Source organism: Ambystoma mexicanum, chromosome 4q (genome assembly GCF_040938575.1).
Source record: "Ambystoma mexicanum isolate Mex_15411 chromosome 4q, UKY_AmexF1_1, whole genome shotgun sequence".
Classification (NCBI taxonomy): domain Eukaryota; kingdom Metazoa; phylum Chordata; class Amphibia; order Caudata; family Ambystomatidae; genus Ambystoma; species Ambystoma mexicanum.
Genome location: NC_090928.1, coordinates 530,888,720 through 530,906,494, shown reverse-complemented (window position 1 = coordinate 530,906,494; position 17,775 = coordinate 530,888,720). Strand labels below are relative to the sequence as shown.

Genomic DNA, 17,775 nt, shown 5'->3' with positions numbered 1-17,775 from the left:
TTTGATACTTTCTTAGACTATTTCTGCCTCTGGCTGATGTGTATTTTCTTTCCAAACTCCACCAGAGCCTATGATTACACAGCATCCTATCTGTGGAAAGCGGCAGTGCAGGGATAGGGAAGAAAACTATAGGCATCCAAAGGAGCCCGGCTAGCTCAGTCGGTAGAGCATGAGACTCTTAATCTCAGGGTCGTGGGTTTGAGCCCCACGTTGGGCGAACACAACTAAAATTGTAGTGCTTTTTGACCAAAAAAATACATCCTATCTGTGGAAAACGGCAGTGCAGGGATAGGGAAGAAAACTATGGGCATCCAAAGGAGCCTGGCTTGCTCAGTCGGTAGCGCATGAGACTCTTAATCTCAGGGTCGTGGGTTCGAGCACCACGTTGGGCGAAAACAACTAAAATTTTAGTGCTTTTTGACCAAAAAAATAGAAATTGAAAGTCTCTTTACAATATTTGCAATATTTTGATTGTTAACATGCAATATATGAATGCATGTCTGGATGATGTGTAATGGGGCAATACCACACCTTAATGTATTCACTGTAAAAGAAAAAGTATGTATCATCTTACTATAAAATAAAGTGGAGAAAACACAAATAAGACTTTTTTCCACACAGGTTTAATCGGCTATTTCCTGATATTCTTCAATGCGTTCTGATATTGACTGGTAATTGTGTTTGATACTTTCTTAGACTATTTCTGCCTCTGGCTGATGTGTATTTTCTTTCCAAACTCCACCAGAGCCTATGATTACACAGCATCCTATCTGTGGAAAGCGGCAGTGCAGGGATAGGGAAGAAAACTATAGGCATCCAAAGGAGCCCGGCTAGCTCAGTCGGTAGAGCATGAGACTCTTAATCTCAGGGTCGTGGGTTCGAGCCCCACGTTGGGCGAAAACAACTAAAATTTTAGTGCTTTTTGACCAAAAAAATAGAAATTGAAAGTCTCTTTACAATATTTGCAATATTTTGATTGTTAACATGCAATATATGAATGCATGTCTGGATGATGTGTAATGGGGCAATACCATACCTTAATGTATTCACTGTAAAAGAAAAAGTATGCATCATCTTACTATAAAATAAAGTGGAGAAAACACAAATAAGACTTTTTTCCACACAGGTTTAATCGGCTATTTCCTGATATTCTTCAATGCGTTCTGATATTGACTGGTAATTGTGTTTGATACTTTCTTAGACTATTTCTGCCTCTGGCTGATGTGTATTTTCTTTCCAAACTCCACCAGAGCCTATGATTACACAGCATCCTATCTGTGGAAAGCGGCAGTGCAGGGATAGGGAAGAAAACTATAGGCATCCAAAGGAGCCCGGCTAGCTCAGTCGGTAGAGCATGAGACTCTTAATCTCAGGGTCGTGGGTGCGAACCCCACGTTGGGCGAAAACAACTAAAATTTTAGTGCTTTTTGACCAAAAAAATATAAATTGAAAGTCTCTTTACAATATTTGCAATATTTTGATTGTTAACATGCAATATATGAATGCATGTCTGGATGATGTGTAATGGGGCAATACCACACCTTAATGTATTCACTGTAAAAGAAAAAGTATGTATCATCTTACTATAAAATAAAGTGGAGAAAACACAAATAAGACTTTTCTCCACACAGGTTTAATCGGCTATTTCCTGATATTCTTCAATGCGTTCTGATATTGACTGGTAATTGTGTTTGATACTTTCTTAGACTATTTCTGCCTCTGGCTGATGTGTATCTTCTTTCCAAACTCCACCAGAGCCTATGATTACACAGCATCCTATCTGTGGAAAACGGCAGTGCAGGGATAGGGAAGAAAACTATAGGCATCCAAAGGAGCCCGGCTAGCTCAGTCGGTAGAGCATGAGACTCTTAATCTCAGGGTTGTGGGTTCGAGCCCCACGTTGGGCGAAAAAAACTAAAATTTTAGTGCTTTTTGACCAAAAAAATAGAAATTGAAAGTCTCTTTACAATATTTGCAATATTTTCATTGTTAACATGCAATATATGAATGCATGTCTGGATGATGTGTAATGGGGCAATACCATACCTTAATGTATTCACTGTAAAAGAAAAAGTATGCATCATCTTACTATAAAATAAAGTGGAGAAAACACAAATAAGACTTTTTTCCACACAGGTTTAATCGGCTATTTCCTGATATTCTTCAATGCGTTCTGATATTGACTGGTAATTGTGTTTGATACTTTCTTAGACTATTTCTGCCTCTGGCTGATGTGTATTTTCTTTCCAAACTCCACCAGAGCCTATGATTACACAGCATCCTATCTGTGGAAAGCGGCAGTGCAGGGATAGGGAAGAAAACTATAGGCATCCAAAGGAGTCTGGCTAGCTCAGTCGGTAGAGCATGAGACTCTTAATCTCAGGGTCGTGGGTGCGAACCCCACGTTGGGCGAAAACAACTAAAATTTTAGTGCTTTTTGACCAAAAAAATAGAAATTGAAAGTCTCTTTACAATATTTGCAATATTTTCATTGTTAACATGCAATATATGAATGCATGTCTGGATGATATGTAATGGGGCAATACCACACCTTAATGTATTCACTGTAAAAGAAAAAGTATGTATCATCTTACTATAAAATAAAGTGGAGAAAACACAAATAAGACTTTTTTCCACACAGGTTTAATCGGCTATTTCCTGATATTCTTCAATGCGTTCTGATATTGACTGGTAATTGTGTTTGATACTTTCTTAGACTATTTCTGCCTCTGGCTGATGTGTATTTTCTTTCCAAACTCCACCAGAGCCTATGATTACACAGCATCCTATCTGTGGAAAGCGGCAGTGCAGGGATAGGGAAGAAAACTATAGGCATCCAAAGGAGCCCGGCTAGCTCAGTCGGTAGAGCATGAGACTCTTAATCTCAGGGTCGTGGGTTCGAGCCCCACGTTGGGCGAAAACAACTAAAATTTTAGTGCTTTTTGACCAAAAAAATAGAAATTGAAAGTCTCTTTACAATATTTCCAATATTTTGATTGTTAACATGCAATATATGAATGCATGTCTGGATGATGTGTAATGGGGCAATACCACACCTTAATGTATTCACTGTAAAAGAAAAAGTATGTATCATCTTACTATAAAATAAAGTGGAGAAAACACAAATAAGACTTTTCTCCACACAGGTTTAATCGGCTATTTCCTGATATTCTTCAATGCGTTCTGATATTGACTGGTAATTGTGTTTGATACTTTCTTAGACTATTTCTGCCTCTGGCTGATGTGTATCTTCTTTCCAAACTCCACCAGAGCCTATGATTACACAGCATCCTATCTGTGGAAAACGGTAGTGCAGGGATAGGGAAGAAAACTATAGGCATCCAAAGGAGCCCTGCTAGCTCAGTCAGTAGAGCATGAGACTCTTAATCTCAGGGTCGTGGGTTCGAGCCCCACGTTGGGCGAACACAACTAAAATTGTAGTGCTTTTTGACCAAAAAAATACATCCTATCTGTGGAAAACGGCAGTGCAGGGATAGGGAAGAAAACTATGGGCATCCAAAGGAGCCCGGCTTGCTCAGTCGGTAGCGCATGAGACTTTTAATCTCAGGGTCGTGGGTTCGAGCCCCACGTTGGGCGAAAACAACTACAATTTTAGTGCTTTTTGACCAAAAAAATAGAAATTGAAAGTCTCTTTAAAATATTTGCAATATTTTGATTGTTAACATGCAATATATGAATGCATGTCTGGATGATGTGTAATGGGGCAATACCACACCTTAATGTATTCACTGTAAAAGAAAAAGTATGTATCATCTTCCTATAAAATAAAGTGGAGAAAACACAAATAAGACTTTTTTCCACACAGGTTTAATCGGCTATTTCCTGATATTCTTCAATGCGTTCTGATATTGACTGGTAATTGTGTTTGATACTTTCTTAGACTATTTCTGCCTCTGGCTGATGTGTATCTTCTTTCCAAACTCCACCAGAGCCTATGATTACACAGCATCCTATCTGTGGAAAACGGCAGTGCAGGGATAGGGAAGAAAACTATAGGCATCCAAAGGAGCCCGGCTAGCTCAGTCGGTAGAGCATGAGACTCTTAATCTCAGGGTCGTGGGTTCGAGCCCCACGTTGGGCGAAAACAACTAAAATTTTAGTGCTTTTTGACCAAAAAAATAGAAATTGAAAGTCTCTTTACAATATTTGCAATATTTTGATTGTTAACATGCAATATATGAATGCATGTCTGGATGATGTGTAATGGGGCAATACCATACCTTAATGTATTCACTGTAAAAGAAAAAGTATGTATCATCTTACTATAAAATAAAGTGGAGAAAACACAAATAAGACTTTTTTCCACACAGGTTTAATCGGCTATTTCCTGATATTCTTCAATGCGTTCTGATATTGACTGGTAATTGTGTTTGATACTTTCTTAGACTATTTCTGCCTCTGGCTGATGTGTATCTTCTTTCCAAACTCCACCAGAGCCTATGATTACACAGCATCCTATCTGTGGAAAACGGCAGTGCAGGGATAGGGAAGAAAACTATAGGCATCCAAAGGAGCCCGGCTAGCTCAGTCGGTAGAGCATGAGACTCTTAATCTCAGGGTCGTGGGTTCGAGCTCCACGTTGGGCGAAAACAACTAAAATTTTAGTGCTTTTTGACCAAAAAAATAGAAATTGAAAGTCTCTTTACAATATTTGCAATATTTTGATTGTTAACATGCAATATATGAATGCATGTCTGGATGATGTGTAATGGGGCAATACCATACCTTAATGTATTCACTGTAAAAGAAAAAGTATGCATCATCTTACTATAAAATAAAGTGGAGAAAACACAAATAAGACTTTTTTCCACACAGGTTTAATCGGCTATTTCCTGATATTCTTCAATGCGTTCTGATATTGACTGGTAATTGTGTTTGATACTTTCTTAGACTATTTCTGCCTCTGGCTGATGTGTATTTTCTTTCCAAACTCCACCAGAGCCTATGATTACACAGCATCCTATCTGTGGAAAGCGGCAGTGCAGGGATAGGGAAGAAAACTATAGGCATCCAAAGGAGCCCGGCTAGCTCAGTCGGTAGAGCATGAGACTCTTAATCTCAGGGTCGTGGGTTTGAGCCCCACGTTGGGCGAACACAACTAAAATTGTAGTGCTTTTTGACCAAAAAAATACATCCTATCTGTGGAAAACGGCAGTGCAGGGATAGGGAAGAAAACTATGGGCATCCAAAGGAGCCCGGCTTGCTCAGTCGGTAGCGCATGAGACTCTTAATCTCAGGGTCGTGGGTTCGAGCACCACGTTGGGCGAAAACAACTAAAATTTTAGTGCTTTTTGACCAAAAAAATAGAAATTGAAAGTCTCTTTACAATATTTGCAATATTTTGATTGTTAACATGCAATATATGAATGCATGTCTGGATGATGTGTAATGGGGCAATACCACACCTTAATGTATTCACTGTAAAAGAAAAAGTATGTATCATCTTACTATAAAATAAAGTGGAGAAAACACAAATAAGACTTTTTTCCACACAGGTTTAATCGGCTATTTCCTGATATTCTTCAATGCGTTCTGATATTGACTGGTAATTGTGTTTGATACTTTCTTAGACTATTTCTGCCTCTGGCTGATGTGTATTTTCTTTCCAAACTCCACCAGAGCCTATGATTACACAGCATCCTATCTGTGGAAAGCGGCAGTGCAGGGATAGGGAAGAAAACTATAGGCATCCAAAGGAGCCCGGCTAGCTCAGTCGGTAGAGCATGAGACTCTTAATCTCAGGGTCGTGGGTTCGAGCCCCACGTTGGGCGAAAACAACTAAAATTTTAGTGCTTTTTGACCAAAAAAATAGAAATTGAAAGTCTCTTTACAATATTTGCAATATTTTGATTGTTAACATGCAATATATGAATGCATGTCTGGATGATGTGTAATGGGGCAATACCATACCTTAATGTATTCACTGTAAAAGAAAAAGTATGCATCATCTTACTATAAAATAAAGTGGAGAAAACACAAATAAGACTTTTTTCCACACAGGTTTAATCGGCTATTTCCTGATATTCTTCAATGCGTTCTGATATTGACTGGTAATTGTGTTTGATACTTTCTTAGACTATTTCTGCCTCTGGCTGATGTGTATTTTCTTTCCAAACTCCACCAGAGCCTATGATTACACAGCATCCTATCTGTGGAAAGCGGCAGTGCAGGGATAGGGAAGAAAACTATAGGCATCCAAAGGAGCCCGGCTAGCTCAGTCGGTAGAGCATGAGACTCTTAATCTCAGGGTCGTGGGTGCGAACCCCACGTTGGGCGAAAACAACTAAAATTTTAGTGCTTTTTGACCAAAAAAATATAAATTGAAAGTCTCTTTACAATATTTGCAATATTTTGATTGTTAACATGCAATATATGAATGCATGTCTGGATGATGTGTAATGGGGCAATACCACACCTTAATGTATTCACTGTAAAAGAAAAAGTATGTATCATCTTACTATAAAATAAAGTGGAGAAAACACAAATAAGACTTTTCTCCACACAGGTTTAATCGGCTATTTCCTGATATTCTTCAATGCGTTCTGATATTGACTGGTAATTGTGTTTGATACTTTCTTAGACTATTTCTGCCTCTGGCTGATGTGTATCTTCTTTCCAAACTCCACCAGAGCCTATGATTACACAGCATCCTATCTGTGGAAAACGGCAGTGCAGGGATAGGGAAGAAAACTATAGGCATCCAAAGGAGCCCGGCTAGCTCAGTCGGTAGAGCATGAGACTCTTAATCTCAGGGTTGTGGGTTCGAGCCCCACGTTGGGCGAAAAAAACTAAAATTTTAGTGCTTTTTGACCAAAAAAATAGAAATTGAAAGTCTCTTTACAATATTTGCAATATTTTCATTGTTAACATGCAATATATGAATGCATGTCTGGATGATGTGTAATGGGGCAATACCATACCTTAATGTATTCACTGTAAAAGAAAAAGTATGCATCATCTTACTATAAAATAAAGTGGAGAAAACACAAATAAGACTTTTTTCCACACAGGTTTAATCGGCTATTTCCTGATATTCTTCAATGCGTTCTGATATTGACTGGTAATTGTGTTTGATACTTTCTTAGACTATTTCTGCCTCTGGCTGATGTGTATTTTCTTTCCAAACTCCACCAGAGCCTATGATTACACAGCATCCTATCTGTGGAAAGCGGCAGTGCAGGGATAGGGAAGAAAACTATAGGCATCCAAAGGAGTCTGGCTAGCTCAGTCGGTAGAGCATGAGACTCTTAATCTCAGGGTCGTGGGTGCGAACCCCACGTTGGGCGAAAACAACTAAAATTTTAGTGCTTTTTGACCAAAAAAATAGAAATTGAAAGTCTCTTTACAATATTTGCAATATTTTCATTGTTAACATGCAATATATGAATGCATGTCTGGATGATATGTAATGGGGCAATACCACACCTTAATGTATTCACTGTAAAAGAAAAAGTATGTATCATCTTACTATAAAATAAAGTGGAGAAAACACAAATAAGACTTTTTTCCACACAGGTTTAATCGGCTATTTCCTGATATTCTTCAATGCGTTCTGATATTGACTGGTAATTGTGTTTGATACTTTCTTAGACTATTTCTGCCTCTGGCTGATGTGTATTTTCTTTCCAAACTCCACCAGAGCCTATGATTACACAGCATCCTATCTGTGGAAAGCGGCAGTGCAGGGATAGGGAAGAAAACTATAGGCATCCAAAGGAGCCCGGCTAGCTCAGTCGGTAGAGCATGAGACTCTTAATCTCAGGGTCGTGGGTTCGAGCCCCACGTTGGGCGAAAACAACTAAAATTTTAGTGCTTTTTGACCAAAAAAATAGAAATTGAAAGTCTCTTTACAATATTTCCAATATTTTGATTGTTAACATGCAATATATGAATGCATGTCTGGATGATGTGTAATGGGGCAATACCACACCTTAATGTATTCACTGTAAAAGAAAAAGTATGTATCATCTTACTATAAAATAAAGTGGAGAAAACACAAATAAGACTTTTCTCCACACAGGTTTAATCGGCTATTTCCTGATATTCTTCAATGCGTTCTGATATTGACTGGTAATTGTGTTTGATACTTTCTTAGACTATTTCTGCCTCTGGCTGATGTGTATCTTCTTTCCAAACTCCACCAGAGCCTATGATTACACAGCATCCTATCTGTGGAAAACGGTAGTGCAGGGATAGGGAAGAAAACTATAGGCATCCAAAGGAGCCCTGCTAGCTCAGTCAGTAGAGCATGAGACTCTTAATCTCAGGGTCGTGGGTTCGAGCCCCACGTTGGGCGAACACAACTAAAATTGTAGTGCTTTTTGACCAAAAAAATACATCCTATCTGTGGAAAACGGCAGTGCAGGGATAGGGAAGAAAACTATGGGCATCCAAAGGAGCCCGGCTTGCTCAGTCGGTAGCGCATGAGACTTTTAATCTCAGGGTCGTGGGTTCGAGCCCCACGTTGGGCGAAAACAACTACAATTTTAGTGCTTTTTGACCAAAAAAATAGAAATTGAAAGTCTCTTTAAAATATTTGCAATATTTTGATTGTTAACATGCAATATATGAATGCATGTCTGGATGATGTGTAATGGGGCAATACCACACCTTAATGTATTCACTGTAAAAGAAAAAGTATGTATCATCTTCCTATAAAATAAAGTGGAGAAAACACAAATAAGACTTTTTTCCACACAGGTTTAATCGGCTATTTCCTGATATTCTTCAATGCGTTCTGATATTGACTGGTAATTGTGTTTGATACTTTCTTAGACTATTTCTGCCTCTGGCTGATGTGTATCTTCTTTCCAAACTCCACCAGAGCCTATGATTACACAGCATCCTATCTGTGGAAAACGGCAGTGCAGGGATAGGGAAGAAAACTATAGGCATCCAAAGGAGCCCGGCTAGCTCAGTCGGTAGAGCATGAGACTCTTAATCTCAGGGTCGTGGGTTCGAGCCCCACGTTGGGCGAAAACAACTAAAATTTTAGTGCTTTTTGACCAAAAAAATAGAAATTGAAAGTCTCTTTACAATATTTGCAATATTTTGATTGTTAACATGCAATATATGAATGCATGTCTGGATGATGTGTAATGGGGCAATACCATACCTTAATGTATTCACTGTAAAAGAAAAAGTATGTATCATCTTACTATAAAATAAAGTGGAGAAAACACAAATAAGACTTTTTTCCACACAGGTTTAATCGGCTATTTCCTGATATTCTTCAATGCGTTCTGATATTGACTGGTAATTGTGTTTGATACTTTCTTAGACTATTTCTGCCTCTGGCTGATGTGTATCTTCTTTCCAAACTCCACCAGAGCCTATGATTACACAGCATCCTATCTGTGGAAAACGGCAGTGCAGGGATAGGGAAGAAAACTATAGGCATCCAAAGGAGCCCGGCTAGCTCAGTCGGTAGAGCATGAGACTCTTAATCTCAGGGTCGTGGGTTCGAGCTCCACGTTGGGCGAAAACAACTAAAATTTTAGTGCTTTTTGACCAAAAAAATAGAAATTGAAAGTCTCTTTACAATATTTGCAATATTTTGATTGTTAACATGCAATATATGAATGCATGTCTGGATGATGTGTAATGGGGCAATACCATACCTTAATGTATTCACTGTAAAAGAAAAAGTATGCATCATCTTACTATAAAATAAAGTGGAGAAAACACAAATAAGACTTTTTTCCACACAGGTTTAATCGGCTATTTCCTGATATTCTTCAATGCGTTCTGATATTGACTGGTAATTGTGTTTGATACTTTCTTAGACTATTTCTGCCTCTGGCTGATGTGTATTTTCTTTCCAAACTCCACCAGAGCCTATGATTACACAGCATCCTATCTGTGGAAAGCGGCAGTGCAGGGATAGGGAAGAAAACTATAGGCATCCAAAGGAGCCCGGCTAGCTCAGTCGGTAGAGCATGAGACTCTTAATCTCAGGGTCGTGGGTGCGAACCCCACGTTGGGCGAAAACAACTAAAATTTTAGTGCTTTTTGACCAAAAAAATATAAATTGAAAGTCTCTTTACAATATTTGCAATATTTTGATTGTTAACATGCAATATATGAATGCATGTCTGGATGATGTGTAATGGGGCAATACCACACCTTAATGTATTCACTGTAAAAGAAAAAGTATGTATCATCTTACTATAAAATAAAGTGGAGAAAACACAAATAAGACTTTTCTCCACACAGGTTTAATCGGCTATTTCCTGATATTCTTCAATGCGTTCTGATATTGACTGGTAATTGTGTTTGATACTTTCTTAGACTATTTCTGCCTCTGGCTGATGTGTATCTTCTTTCCAAACTCCACCAGAGCCTTTGATTACACAGCATCCTATCTGTGGAAAACGGCAGTGCAGGGATAGGGAAGAAAACTATAGGCATCCAAAGGAGCCCGGCTAGCTCAGTCGGTAGAGCATGAGACTCTTAATCTCAGGGTCGTGGGTTCAAGCCCCACGTTGGGCTAAAACAACTAAAATTTTAGTGCTTTTTGACCAAAAAAATAGAAATTGAAAGTCTCTTTACAATATTTGCAATATTTTGATTGTTAACATGCAATATATGAATGCATGTCTGGATGATGTGTAATGGGGCAATACCACACCTTAATGTATTCACTGTAAAAGAAAAAGTATGTATCATCTTACTATAAAATAAAGTGGAGAAAACACAAATAAGACTTTTCTCCACACAGGTTTAATCGGCTATTTCCTGATATTCTTCAATGCGTTCTGATATTGACTGGTAACTGTGTTTGATACTTTCTTAGACTATTTCTGCCTCTGGCTGATGTGTATTTTCTTTCCTAACTCCACCAGAGCCTATGATTACACAGCATCCTATCTGTGGAAAACGGCAGTGCAGGGATAGGGAAGAAAACTATAGGTATCCAAAGGAGCCCGGCTAGCTCAGTCGGTAGAGCATGAGACTCTTAATCTCAGGGTCGTGGGTTCGAGCCCCATGTTGGGCGAAAACAACTAAAATTGTAGTGCTTTTTTACCAAAAAAATACATCCTATCTGTGGAAAACGGCAGTGCAGGGATAGGGAAGAAAACTATAGGCATCCAAAGGAGCCCGGCTAGCTCAGTCGGTAGAGCATGAGACTCTTAATCTCAGGGTCGTGGGTTCGAGCCCCACGTTGGGCAAAAACAACTAAAATTGTAGTGCTTTTTGACCAAAAAAATACATCCTATCTGTGGAAAACGGCAGTGCAGGGATAGGGAAGAAAACTATGGGCATCCAAAGGAGCCCGGCTTGCTCAGTCGGTAGCGCATGAGACTCTTAATCTCAGGGTCGTGAGTTCGAGCCCCACGTTGGGCGAAAACAACTAAGATTTTAGTGCTTTTTGACCAAAAAAATAGAAATTGAAAGTCTCTTTACAATATTTGCAATATTTTGATTGTTAACATGCAATATATGAATGCATGTCTGGATGATGTGTAATGGGGCAATACCACACTTTAATGTGTTCACTGTAAAAGAAAAAGTATGTATCATCTTACTATAAAATAAAGTGGAGAAAACACAAATAAGACTTTTTTCCACACAGGTTTTATCGGCTATTTCCTGATATTCTTCAATGCATTCTGATATTGACTGGTAATTGTGTTTGATACTTTCTTAGACTATTTCTGCCTCTGGCTGATGTGTATTTTCTTTCCAAACTCCACCAGAGCCTATGATTACACAGCATCCTATCTGTGGAAAACGGCAGTGCAGGGATAGGGAAGAAAACTATAGGCGTCCAAAGGAGCCCGGCCAGCTCAGTCGGTAGAGCATGAGACTCTTAATCTCAGGGTCGTGGGTTCAAGCCCCACGTTGGGCTAAAATTTTAGTGCTTTTTGACCAAAAAAATAGAAATTGAAAGTCTCTTTACAATATTTGCAATATTTTCATTGTTAACATGCAATATATGAATGCATGTCTGGATGATATGTAATGGGGCAATACCACACCTTAATGTATTCACTGTAAAAGAAAAAGTATGTATCATCTCACTATAAAATAAAGTGGAGAAAACACAAATAAGACTTTTTTCCACACAGGTTTAATCGGCTATTTCCTGATATTCTTCAATGCGTTCTGATATTGACTGGTAATTGTGTTTGATACTTTCTTAGACTATTTCTGCCTCTGGCTGATGTGTATTTTCTTTCCAAACTCCACCAGAGCCTATGATTACACAGCATCCTATCTGTGGAAAACGGCAGTGCAGGGATAGGGAAGAAAACTATAGGCATCCAAAGGAGCCCGGCTAGCTCAGTCGGTAGAGCATGAGACTCTTAATCTCAGGGTCGTGGGTTCGAGCCCCACGTTGGGCGAAAACAACTAAAATTTTAGTGCTTTTTGACCAAAAAAATAGAAATTGAAAGTCTCTTTGCAATATTTTCATTGTTAACATGCAATATATGAATGCATGTCTGGATGATGTGTAATGGGGCAATACCATACCTTAATGTATTCACTGTAAACGAAAAAGTATGCATCATCTTACTATAAAATAAAGTGGAGAAAACACAAATAAGACTTTTTTCCACACAGGTTTAATCGGCTATTTCCTGATATTCTTCAATGCGTTCTGATATTGACTGGTAATTGTGTTTGATACTTTCTTAGACTATTTCTGCCTCTGGCTGATGTGTATCTTCTTTCCAAACTCCACCAGAGCCTATGATTACACAGCATCCTATCTGTGGAAAACGGCAGTGCAGGGATAGGGAAGAAAACTATAGGCATCCAAAGGAGCCCGGCTAGCTCAGTCGGTAGAGCATGAGACTCTTAATCTCAGGGTCGTGGGTTCAAGCCCCACGTTGGGCTAAAACAACTAAAATTTTAGTGCTTTTTGACCAAAAAAATAGAAATTGAAAGTCTCTTTACAATATTTGCAATATTTTCATTGTTAACATGCAATATATGAATGCATGTCTGGATGATATGTAATGGGGCAATACCACACCTTAATGTATTCACTGTAAAAGAAAAAGTATGTATCATCTTACTATAAAATAAAGTGGAGAAAACACAAATAAGACTTTTTTCCACACAGGTTTAATCGGCTATTTCCTGATATTCTTCAATGCGTTCTGATATTGACTGGTAATTGTGTTTGATACTTTCTTAGACTATTTCTGCCTCTGGCTGATGTGTATTTTCTTTCCAAACTCCACCAGAGCCTATGATTACACAGCATCCTATCTGTGGAAAACGGCAGTGCAGGGATAGGGAAGAAAACTATAGGCATCCAAAGGAGCCCGGCTAGCTCAGTCGGTAGAGCATGAGACTCTTAATCTCAGGGTCGTGGGTTCGAGCCCCACGTTGGGCGAAAACAACTAAAATTTTAGTGCTTTTTGACCAAAAAAATAGAAATTGAAAGTCTCTTTGCAATATTTTCATTGTTAACATGCAATATATGAATGCATGTCTGGATGATGTGTAATGGGGCAATACCATACCTTAATGTATTCACTGTAAAAGAAAAAGTATGCATCATCTTACTATAAAATAAAGTGGAGAAAACACAAATAAGACTTTTTTCCACACAGGTTTAATCGGCTATTTCCTGATATTCTTCAATGCGTTCTGATATTGACTGGTAATTGTGTTTGATACTTTCTTAGACTATTTCTGCCTCTGGCTGATGTGTATTTTCTTTCCAAACTCCACCAGAGCCTATGATTACACAGCATCCTATCTGTGGAAAGCGGCAGTGCAGGGATAGGGAAGAAAACTATAGGCATCCAAAGGAGCCCGGCTAGCTCAGTCGGTAGAGCATGAGACTCTTAATCTCAGGGTCGTGGGTGCGAACCCCACGTTGGGCGAAAACAACTAAAATTTTAGTGCTTTTTGACCAAAAAAATATAAATTGAAAGTCTCTTTACAATATTTGCAATATTTTGATTGTTAACATGCAATATATGAATGCATGTCTGGATGATGTGTAATGGGGCAATACCACACCTTAATGTATTCACTGTAAAAGAAAAAGTATGTATCATCTTACTATAAAATAAAGTGGAGAAAACACAAATAAGACTTTTCTCCACACAGGTTTAATCGGCTATTTCCTGATATTCTTCAATGCGTTCTGATATTGACTGGTAATTGTGTTTGATACTTTCTTAGACTATTTCTGCCTCTGGCTGATGTGTATCTTCTTTCCAAACTCCACCAGAGCCTATGATTACACAGCATCCTATCTGTGGAAAACGGCAGTGCAGGGATAGGGAAGAAAACTATAGGTATCCAAAGGAGCCCGGCTAGCTCAGTCGGTAGAGCATGAGACTCTTAATCTCAGGGTTGTGGGTTCGAGCCCCAAGTTGGGCGAAAACAACTAAAATTTTAGTGCTTTTTGACCAAAAAAATAGAAATTGAAAGTCTCTTTACAATATTTGCAATATTTTGATTGTTAACATGCAATATATGAATGCATGTCTGGATGATGTGTAATGGGGCAATACCACACCTTAATGTATTCACTGTAAAAGAAAAAGTATGTATCATCTTACTATAAAATAAAGTGGAGAAAACACAAATAAGACTTTTCTCCACACAGGTTTAATCGGCTATTTCCTGATATTCTTCAATGCGTTCTGATATTGACTGGTAATTGTGTTTGATACTTTCTTAGACTATTTCTGCCTCTGGCTGATGTGTATCTTCTTTCCAAACTCCACCAGAGCCTATGATTACACAGCATCCTATCTGTGGAAAACGGCAGTGCAGGGATAGGGAAGAAAACTATAGGCATCCAAAGGAGCCCGGCTTGCTCAGTCGGTAGCGCATGAGACTCTTAATCTCAGGGTCGTGGGTTCAAGCCCCACATTGGGCGAAAACAACTAAAATTTTAGTGCTTTTTGACCAAAAAAATAGAAATTGAAAGTCTCTTTACAATATTTGCAATATTTTGATTGTTAACATGCAATATATGAATGCATGTCTGGATGATGTGTAATGGGGCAATACCACACCTTAATGTATTCACTGTAAAAGAAAAAGTATGTATCATCTTACTATAAAATAAAGTGGAGAAAACACAAATAAGACTTTTCTCCACACAGGTTTAATCGGCTATTTCCTAATATTCTTCAATGCATTCTGATATTGACTGGTAATTGTGTTTGATACTTTCTTAGACTATTTCTGCCTCTGGCTGATGTGTATCTTCTTTCCAAACTCCACCAGAGCCTATGATTACACAGCATCCTATCTGTGGAAAACGGCAGTGCAGGGATAGGGAAGAAAACTATAGGCATCCAAAGGAGCCCTGCTAGCTCAGTCAGTAGAGCATGAGACTCTTAATCTCAGGGTCGTGGGTTCGAGCCCCACGTTGGGCGAACACAACTAAAATTGTAGTGCTCTTTGACCAAAAAAATGCATCCTATCTGTGGAAAACGGCAGTGCAGGGATAGGGAAGAAAACTATAGGCATCCAAAGGAGCCCGGCTAGCTCAGTCGGTAGAGCATGAGACTCTTAATCTCAGGGTCGTGGGTTCGAGCCCCACGTTGGGCAAAAACAACTAAAATTGTAGTGCTTTTTGACCAAAAAAATACATCCTATCTGTGGAAAACGGCAGTGCAGGGATAGGGAAGAAAACTATGGGCATCCAAAGGAGCCCGGCTTGCTCAGTCGGTAGCGCATGAGACTCTTAATCTCAGGGTCGTGGGTTCAAGCCCCACATTGGGCGAAAACAACTAAAATTTTAGTGCTTTTTGACCAAAAAAATAGAAATTGAAAGTCTCTTTACAATATTTGCAATATTTTGATTGTTAACATGCAATATATGAATGCATGTCTGGATGATGTGTAATGGGGCAATACCACACTTTAATGTGTTCACTGTAAAAGAAAAAGTATGTATCATCTTACTATAAAATAAAGTGGAGAAAACACAAATACGACTTTTTTCCACACAGGTTTAATCGGCTATTTCCTGATATTCTTCAATGCATTCTGATATTGACTGGTAATTGTGTTTGATACTTTCTTAGACTATTTCTGCCTCTGGCTGATGTGTATTTTCTTTCCAAACTCCACCAGAGCCTATGATTACACAGCATCCTATCTGTGGAAAACGGCAGTGCAGGGATAGGGAAGAAAACTATAGGCGTCCAAAGGAGCCCGGCTAGCTCAGTCGGTAGAGCATGAGACTCTTAATCTCAGGGTCGTGGGTTCAAGCCCCACGTTGGGCTAAAACGACTAAAATTTTAGTGCTTTTTGACCAAAAAAATAGAAATTGAAAGTCTCTTTACAATATTTGCAATATTTTCATTGTTAACATGCAATATATGAATGCATGTCTGGATGATGTGTAATGGGGCAATACCACACCTTAATGTATTCACTGTAAAAGAAAAAGTATGTATCATCTTACTATAAAATAAAGTGGAGAAAACACAAATAAGACTTTTTTCCACACAGGTTTAATCGGCTATTTCCTGATATTCTTCAATGCGTTCTGATATTGACTGGTAATTGTGTTTGATACTTTCTTAGACTATTTCTGCCTCTGGCTGATGTGTATTTTCTTTCCAAACTCCACCAGAGCCTATGATTACACAGCATCCTATCTGTGGAAAACGGCAGTGCAGGGATAGGGAAGAAAACTATAGGCATCCAAAGGAGTCCGGCTAGCTCAGTCGGTAGAGCATGAGACTCTTAATCTCATGGTCGTGGGTTCGAGCCCCACGTTGGGCGAAAACAACTAAAATTTTAGTGCTTTTTGACCAAAAAAATAGAAATTGAAAGTCTCTTTACAATATTTGCAATATTTTGATTGTTAACATGCAATATATGAATGCATGTCTGGATGATGTGTAATGGGGCAATACCACACCTTAATGTATTCACTGTAAAAGAAAAAGTATGTATCATCTTACTATAAAATAAAGTGGAGAAAACACAAATAAGACTTTTCTCCACACAGGTTTAATCGGCTATTTCCTGATATTCTTCAATGCATTCTGATATTGACTGGTAATTGTGTTTGATACTTTCTTAGACTATTTCTGCCTCTGGCTGATGTGTATCTTCTTTCCAAACTCCACCAGAGCCTATGATTACACAGCATCCTATCTGTGGAAAACGGCAGTGCAGGGATAGGGAAGAAAACTATAGGCATCCAAAGGAGTCCTGCTAGCTCAGTCAGTAGAGCATGAGACTCTTAATCTCAGGGTCGTGGGTTCGAGCCCCACGTTGGGCGAACACAACTAAAATTGTAGTGCTCTTTGACCAAAAAAATGCATCCTATCTGTGGAAAACGGCAGTGCAGGGATAGGGAAGAAAACTATAGGCATCCAAAGGAGCCCGGCTAGCTCAGTCGGTAGAGCATGAGACTCTTAATCTCAGGGTCGTGGGTTCGAGCCCCACGTTGGGCAAAAACAACTAAAATTGTAGTGCTTTTTGACCAAAAAAATACATCCTATCTGTGGAAAACGGCAGTGCAGGGATAGGGAAGAAAACTATGGGCATCCAAAGGAGCCCGGCTTGCTCAGTCGGTAGCGCATGAGACTCTTAATCTCAGGGTCGTGGGTTCAAGCCCCACATTGGGCGAAAACAACTAAAATTTTAGTGCTTTTTGACCAAAAAAATAGAAATTGAAAGTCTCTTTACAATATTTGCAATATTTTGATTGTTAACATGCAATATATGAATGCATGTCTGGATGATGTGTAATGGGGCAATACCACACTTTAATGTGTTCACTGTAAAAGAAAAAGTATGTATCATCTT

At 38.9% G+C, this 17,775-nt stretch overlaps 3 non-coding genes across 3 annotated transcripts; all 3 read left to right on the top strand.

Moving 5' to 3' along the window:
* Nucleotides 1–11,119: 11,119 nt before the first annotated feature.
* On the top strand, nt 11,120–11,192 carry TRNAK-CUU (transfer RNA lysine (anticodon CUU)). The gene has a single exon. It is a non-coding gene; the product is annotated as a tRNA-Lys (tRNA).
* Nucleotides 11,193–15,482: 4,290 nt separating this feature from the next.
* TRNAK-CUU (transfer RNA lysine (anticodon CUU)) lies at nt 15,483–15,555 on the top strand. The gene has a single exon. It is a non-coding gene; the product is annotated as a tRNA-Lys (tRNA).
* Nucleotides 15,556–17,347: 1,792 nt separating this feature from the next.
* Nucleotides 17,348–17,420, top strand: TRNAK-CUU (transfer RNA lysine (anticodon CUU)). Its single transcript has one exon. It is a non-coding gene; the product is annotated as a tRNA-Lys (tRNA).
* Nucleotides 17,421–17,775: the final 355 nt, after the last annotated feature.